Source organism: Ascidiella aspersa, chromosome 7 (assembly GCF_963924565.1).
Source record: "Ascidiella aspersa chromosome 7, kaAscAspe10.2, whole genome shotgun sequence".
Classification (NCBI taxonomy): domain Eukaryota; kingdom Metazoa; phylum Chordata; class Ascidiacea; order Phlebobranchia; family Ascidiidae; genus Ascidiella; species Ascidiella aspersa.
The window spans coordinates 13,429,562-13,438,239 of NC_139453.1; positions in this window are offsets into that span (position 1 = coordinate 13,429,562).

Here is an 8,678-nt window from a genome sequence, read left to right on the forward strand (position 1 = left end):
AGCCTTGCGTCGTTCGATAAGCGTTTCTTTAAACTTTTCAAACGTCGACGTGCCATCTGCATACTGTCACGAGAGGATTGCAGAGTCTTTCTTCCATGAAAGAGGGAGCTGGAAGTGGCCGTTTAACAGTTCCACCAGTCTAAACATCATGTTGTAAGCTACAACATCTTCTCTGGAATACTGCAAACGAATTCGGCCGCTTTCTTGTGGTTACTTATTCAGAGCATGAAAGAATCCATGTGCGTTACGTCGGTTTCGTGTGGCGAGGGAATAACTTCTCCCTCGTCATTGACAAGAGCGCTTGCGAGTTCGTCTAATTCACGTGGTATTCCAGATGTTCGCAACAGGAAGTTAGCGCTAGCCTCGGTTGATGGAATCGCGAGTGAAGGTTTCTTTAATAACCATCCCAAGGGCGTCTTGATAGCGTCTGGGAGATGACGAGGGTTTGGTGCAAAACGAATTTCCAGGCATCGATGAACTAGGGCGTTTTCTTTGCCGATCAGTAGCATTACCGATCTGCCAGTAATGCGTGGCAAATTAACACCGCGGAGGTATTCATGCCGATCCAATTCGTATTGATGTGGGACAACAGTTGGCCTTGCGGGAGTTCGGTCAATGAGCAACACTTCTGGTAAAAAGATCTTGCCACTGCCTTCCTAGGGGCGTATTGAGAACGATATTGAAGCTGCATGGACTTGCTGCTCTTCGGAACCCAACGTGCTTAGGTGGATGCTTGTTGGCCTTTCAGGAGATATAGCGTTCAATAAGCTGGCCAGCTTTCGTTCGCAAAATGTTGTGTTAGAACCAGAATCCAATAGCGCATAAGTTTGAACCTCTTTGTCTTTGTGGCGAACGCATATTGGAACCACGTCTAGATATGCAGGCATTTGCTTCTTCGTTTCTATATCCTTCGATAAAGAATGTAGGCAGCTACTTAGTGCAAAGCTTAGATGAGCTGGAATGTTCAGTTTTGACAAAATGCAATAAGAAATGATAATAACGGCTTTTGCAGCCACCCCGACTGCAAGTGACTTCAATGCGACATTTTCGAACAGTATGGCCGATACGTAGGCATCTGTAGCAGCGAAATGCAGTTCGTAAGTACTCTTTGCGGTCGGAGATGGCCTTTCGACGAATTTCTTCGCAATTCTCCAGGCGATGGGATCACAAAGCGGGCATTATCGAACAGCCTCGCTCTCAGTAGAAGTTGGTGCGACGACGGTGGTGTAAGTTGTAGCAAACTGTCTGTTAGATTTGGAGCTGGCGGCTTTGTTGCGAGGAGGGGCGACATCTTTGTTGTGTTGATCCGACAAATAGAAAAGAATTCTTCCAGGTTGAGTTGGCCTCTTTACTCTGGAGGTTGACAAATTCGGAAAAGTCTGAACGGTGCAACTCGACCGGTTGTATTTTGTACTTGTAGAGAAAAGGTTACTCATCGCTCCTGCAATTTAGTTGGCAATTTTGCCGCTATGGTCTATATATAGCCGACAGAATCCACTGTAGAGGCGCCGTGTATTTGCTCAAGAGAGGCGAAGCAGTTGGTTAGAAGGACGGCAAATTCTTCCAGACCTTCGTCGTCGTTAGCAGCTAGCTTGTGTTGTTCGTTTAGGAGATTTTTTCAACGACGAGCTACTATGTGTGGCTGCCCGTAGCGGTTGTATAAATCTTGTGGAGTACTTTCAAACCCATCTTCCGGATTCTTATTTACAGCATGATGCTTAACTTTATCGCAAACATGTTTTGACAGTGCTGCAGAAGATAGTTAAGCTTCAAGTCGAACGAATTTGCCTTCCTGCCAATATGTATAGTGTATCGATTGATGAAGCTCCAATAGTCCTTTGGATCGCCGTCGAACTTCTCCACTATAGGCTTCGGTAGAAAGCATTCGCCTACTTCACCCCTGCAACAATGATTAGCTGGATCACATGGGCGTGATTCTGTGTTGTACAAGCTCTCCGTGGGGGCTTGAAGTTCGTGGTTTATTCGGGTCGTGGTTCATTCGGGGGACTATAACGGAAGGTGAGACGAAATCTAGTCGAGCGTTGAGTCACGTTGCGGAAATCCGGTTCATGGCTTGTAGTAGAAAAAATCGGAAATGTCGACCGTCCTGACGTCGCAATTGCAGCGGAAGCAGAAAGAGATGAACGGGAAACATGGACAAAACTAGCCGGACCGCTCAATCTGGGAGTAGAAGAAGATGAAATGTTCGGAAGTTCAGCCAAAATAGTTCTGAAATTCCTTTGCTTCTGAAGAAATCACCCCCAAAAAAGGCTTGGTGCGAAATCAAATACGCGGTTTGTCGTTCTCTATTTGTAAATAGGTTATTTATTTTTTCGTTTTTAAGCAAAACCTTGGCCCAATTAAAACTATTATTACAGTTTTGAAAATTAATTTTGGTTTCAGTTGAAGTAATTTCATTAACAATGTGGTATATGGATTTTAAATTTGATTTTGGCCAATCGAATTCACTGTCAAAATCTTTAATTTTTGTATAATTGTTTAAAACAAATTGCCATGTTTGGTTTGGGTTTGGCCTTTTAGGATAACCAGTTGCTGAATAAGTTTGGATTTATTTGTCTTATTTTAAATCCAATCTGGTACAATGCCCAGTCGTGAAATATTTGCGATGTTTTTTCTATATTTGTTAGATAGCGTATCCTTTCCAATTGTGCGGCTATTAATTTATTTTCAATATTGATCATTTTCTTTGTTCAGCATATTGTGAACTATATTGTGAATAGTGGTGGCATACTATATTGTGAATAGTGGTGATATATATTTGGGGCACATTTAAAGTAATTGACATCAAAAATTCGTAAATTCATAACATACTGTGCATTTTTGTGCATACCTAAGCGATGTTAAGTTAATACACGTTTTATTTTACCAAATTCAAAGTATTCCGGTTGACCGGACGAAATTTCAGAACACAAATTTCTTAGCCACGCAGAATGTGCCAAGAACATCCGTAGGCCTATTAAATTTGCCTTCATCAATATACTGCGGAAATCCTTTTGAAAACAACACACTATAGACATTTGTCTCCGTTCTTAAAGTCGTAAAGAAGTTATTTATTAGAAAATGCGCTGAGTCAAACTTCCTTTCTGGTAAACACAAGAGAAAGTTCCTCGCAAACCATATACAGTCACGTGATTAACGACCTTTGGCTAACAAAAGTTCAAATTCTGATCAATCTTAAAAAGGCTTCTGACCTTAAACAGTAACTAAAATTCTTGCACAGCTTGCCGAGTTTTATTTTCGTGTGCAAAATAATGTTAGCCGCGCTGTTTTGTCCAGGCTTGTCCGGGGAAAGTTGGAGGGTCGTAACAAAAAGGCTTCGTTACGATGTGAATCAAACCGAAAATAAACGTATTATTTGGAGAATGTGCGCCTTATAAAAAAAAACATTAGTTAAGTGGTGATGAAAACCTTCAAAGGGTCATGGTTCAATTTTAATCTTGCCCCACCAAGGAAAATTCGCATAAATCGTAAATTTTAACAATTATTCACTTATGTTGGCAAGAATTTTAAGCGGCCAAGACTTTGTAGATTTGGAGCCCAAGCACAAGCCCGGATCAAACGATAAGAGAACGCTAATGGATTTTTAGAAAGAATGTAACAGCGTAACCCTTAAAGGATAAAAAATAATAGTTTGTTTGCCAACCTTCTTTCCAAACCTTTAACGACCAAAAGATGTGGGGACGTGGAATAGTCGTTAAATTTTAATTTTTCGGATATGATTATATAAGATCCGCCTCACGCAGCCAAAACGTACTTTGACGAATTTGGAGTAAGATAAAGGGTTCATTAAATCAGCTTTACCTAAACTGATGTCACTCATACTTGATGTCACTTATACGCCATTAACATAAAATGGTCAATCTTAATGTAATGTTTTTTTTATAATAAAAGTTTTTTTTTATTTAAATAAAACAGTTAATGGAATACAACCAAATTGCCATTTTTATTTGAATAGTTTACCAATGTAATTCTGTTAAGGTTTCTAGTCTTCCAATAATATAAAATCATAATGTTGTCAGTTGTAAATCAGCATGTAAAAGCGTCAGTCTATTTGCTTCTGGTCACCGTGTTTTTAACCAACTTCGTCGAAAAAGCTTTAACTCAAGGTGTTCTGGAAGAATTGGAGCTGATGGACCACAAAAAGATTTTCCTCAACAAATCTGTGATCACTGTAACCGATCAAATTTCGATGGCGGCGAACTATGGGGGATCGAATGTAATGTTTATCGAAGGTATACGGATACGTAATTAAATGTATTAGAGGCATTATTTTGTATATTTAGTTGATTTTGATTGCTAAAAAGGTTTTAAATACGTCTAAGGCAGGGGTTCTTTTTTCACACGGATCCCAAAACAAATGTTTTGGTTCGCGTGGACCATGGTCGACATGTTTTTTTTAGAAATTACGTCATATATGGACGTCATAAAATGACAGCACGCTTAGTAAACCTGCTGATTCGGTCAAACAAGAAAACTGTATTTTTCGCTTACGACGAAAAACAGAACATTAAGTTCACTTAAACTCGTAAAGTAACTTAACAAAATATATAATAACAATTGAGTTACATATGTACTTTGATGTAAAACTAAAGTGAGCTAAATATATTGAGATTAAGATAGTTTATGGCCGTTTTTTCAAATGCCATAGGGACAATTGTTAGACTTATGGGTATATTTGTACCTTAAACATTATCTCCTAATTTATTATTTTTATTTATTCTCAATCTTAATTTTGGAAAATAGTACACCGCAAACCATTGAGAATATTTACGATCCTTGGTTTAGGATATCTTAAAAAATCTTTAAACATGCCAAAAAATAACGAAAGTTTAGTCTAGTTATTTAACATTATATGTTTTCGACTATTTGTAATTGTTTAATTTCCAAAAATGCCTAATATTGGTTTGAAACGAATCATTTTATATAAAACAACCTTTTGAAAATAAACTTTAACAGGAACGGATGGAGTTTTAGTTGTGGATGCTGCTGACAGCTCAATATCGGCTTCCAACATGTTAAAAGTCTACCGTGAGCAAATTACTAACTAGCCAATCAAGGGAATTATTTACACACACTTTCACCATGGTAGGAGAATCTAGTGTTTACAACATATTTGCTTTCATAAAATACAAGTACATTTTTGCAAGCATACCGTTGACCACAAATTGCGCGGTGCACTTCTTGGTTCTATACGATCCTAATTAACCGAGAGACATAATTGCTATATTTCCTAGAAGTGTCAAACGCTTAGTCTTTTCATGTTTGCAATCCGAATTGTCACAAATTAAACCATCATACACAGTCACATTTTGTTCAATTCAAGATTCATAATCACATTTATGAAGGCGATTCGATCAAAAACGTACATGCTGGCAAAATCGTGAAACTACCGGTACACTCCAATATAAATTATAGTTTTTTTTTTATATATTTAGCTTGCATTAATTACTTGTGAAATATAACATAATTACAAGGTTATTTTTAACACATGCCAAGTGAATAAACAATAATTAAAATACTTTAGTCGTTTTCCCTTTTCTAAGGTCAAGTTTTAAACTAAACACACTGGAATAACTGTTTATTTTTACTCTGTTGTTTTTACCATTTAGATCACATCGCAGGATCAAGAGTATTCGTGGACCAAACCGACGGGGAAGTAAAAATTTTCGCCCATTCATCTACGGCTGATTGGATACGACGAAATTGTAGGAAATTATCATTTACTCCTCTCGTTTAAGGATTATAGTGCGAAAAATATATTCAATTAAACTACGTCAACATAACTATAGATTACACAAGTCAGCATCAATTTAGTTGAATAACTTGCAAAGGGTGATTTGGTTTATTTGGGTTGTTGATTCCAAAAATAACCTTTTTTCTATCATGTCATTTTTTACAAACATAATTCAAAATTTTGGTATTAAGCACAAAATGAGCGGGCAAGAAATTAACATAATTTAATGGAAAAATAGATCTATTTTTTGCTATTTCGAGCATATTCAAATGCCTCTTTTCTATTCCGTAAAGGACACCAAAAGTAATCGGCTATCGAAGTTTAAACGTTTTTAGCTTAATTTAAAGATAGTTTTATCTGCCTAAGTAAATTCCGATTGTGTTATATTAATTGTCTTCTGATAGCTGGGCATAGTCTTTGTCTTCATCTCTAAGGCCCCCAAAACTTAGCGTGATAACGGTCTGGAGTCTATTTAGAATTAGTATCCAGGAATTTAATCAGAATAATTAGACCCTCATTTTGAATGTATAATGACATTTTTTATGGGTTCGAGTCAAAAACAAATAAGTTTAAAAAATTAAAGCAATTCGTCATTTTTAAAAGTGTGTTCAGTTTGTTCAGCCAAATTAAATAACTAAACGACAAATAACACACTTTTTTCATCTGGGGAAAAAATAGTTAATTAGCATTTCCAATTTTACAAATTGCAAAACTTTGTTATCATTTTGCTGTGTGGTAACATTATTATTTACAACACTCTAATCATTTTCAGACTTAGCGACTGAAACATACGGAGTACGCGCTGCGTTTCAACTAGGAAGTGTTCTTCCTACTTCGTTACAAGGAAACGGAATTGGGATATTCCAATTTAATGAAAATTATACGAAAAGCGCGCTCAACCCAACCGATACGTTTGATTCAAGAAAGTCTTACAGCCTTGCGGGTAGGCAATGTGGTTTTGTGCTGTTGTTTTTTTTAATTTTAAAGTTTATTGAATACAACGAAGTGTTTGGTAAACGAATAAGCCTAATATTTTCTCTATAGGTATCGATTTTGAATTAATCCACACTCCTGGAGAAACTGGCGATCAGCTGACGGTGTGGATTCCAAGCATGAAAGCAGTCTTCACAGGAGACAACGTGTACAAGGCGTTTCCAAATCTCTATGCTATTAGAGGAACACCAAACTGAAACACAGAGGACTGGTTCAAAAGTCTTGATTTTGTTAAAAGCCTAGAACCCGAACTCCTGCTTCCCTCTCATAGTCAACCCATTATAGGAAAGGACGAGATCGCAAACGTGCTAACGCATTATCGTGACGGCATACAGTTTGTATTCGATCAAACCCTAAGGTATATACATAAGGGATTAACGCCTGATCAGATTGTCGAAGTCGTTAAGCTCCCGCCAAAGCTAGAAAACTTCCCTTATTTACGGGAGTATTACGGACAGGTTAGTTGGTCGGTTCGTGGAGTTTACGACTTATTTATGGGTTGGTTTAACGGCAATCCGGCACAGCTAAATCCATTAAGTCCCGCAAAGAAAGCCACCCGTTGGGAAGAATTTTTTAGTTTGAGTTTGTTCGATTTCAACCCCAAATATTCGACCCGTTAAAAATGCTCGCGTTTAATAGGATACTGTCAAGTGCCAAAGAGAGCGTAGAAGCTTCGTACGCAAGTTATGCCGCCACAGGAAAACACTTATTAGACGAGTTGCAATGGTCGTTAGAGATTACTGATATGGCTGTGCAATGGACCTCGGTAAACGAGGAATACTTAGCCCAAGCAAAAACCCTGAGAGTTAACGCTTTAATGGGACTCGCACGTTCAACCCTAAACGGTAACCAGCGAAACTACCAAATCACGACCGCGCTTATCTATAACGGGACTATAGATGCCAGCGGCAGCACACTTCGCAGACAGGGTTTCGTTATGACCAAGGATCTCGGCGCAGTAATGAATACGGTCTGCATGCGTCTTAAAGCCGAAACATGCGACGACGGAGTTATCACAAATATGCTTGTAGTGTTCACTGACCACCCGATTTGGTACCGTTACGTGCTTCGCAACTGTGTGTTTGAGTTCACATCAGGCCCGGTCGCTGACCTGCCAGTCCAGTTCGACGTCAAGGTAGAAATGGCGTCTCAAGTGTGGCGAATGTTACTTGCAAGTTATTTTACCGCGAGCGACGCCCTCGATGCTCATGATGTTGTCGTCACCGGTTCTGTTGCAAAGTATCTAGAGTTTTTCTCATACATAGAGGAAGCCTAAAATTGTCACACCGTCCCTGTAATTAGACTTGCATCAATTAATTGTCATTTAACTGGATAGGTTTAATAATAATCTAGATCAAGAGTAGCTAATAACTGTCTAGAGCGCTATAATTGAGTTTTGCTGTTCAATATTCGCTAATCTATTCATGCTTTATGTTTTGTATCTAGTTAATCCATTTAAGTTGGATTTGTGTATATTGCATGTTTCTGCGACTCGCAATTAGTAGTAAATAAATCAAATATATGCTTAAGGTTCATACCCGTCTCTTTTCAAACAAATGATGTACTACGCAAATTGCTGTAACTTAACTTTAAATTGTTGACGAACGGGTATTTTCATAAGAAGTTATTTGATATTTGGTAATTTCCAAAAAACAGTTTGTCGCAATTCGAAACTTTTCCGAGTGAAAAAATATCAAACTGATTAATTCCTCCTCAATCGCAGCCCTTTAAGTCGCTAGCAAAATTAGCCTACACAGAAGGAGTTAGAAAATGATTAATTTTGGGTTGCTGATCCCAAAAATGACCTCAGGTTTATTTCGATTAGCCTAAGACAATATTTTAAGAAACGCAATTCAAAATGTTGGCTATATAAGAACAATCAAGTATGAGTTAGTTAACATTCACATTCACAAATATATTAAATATATAA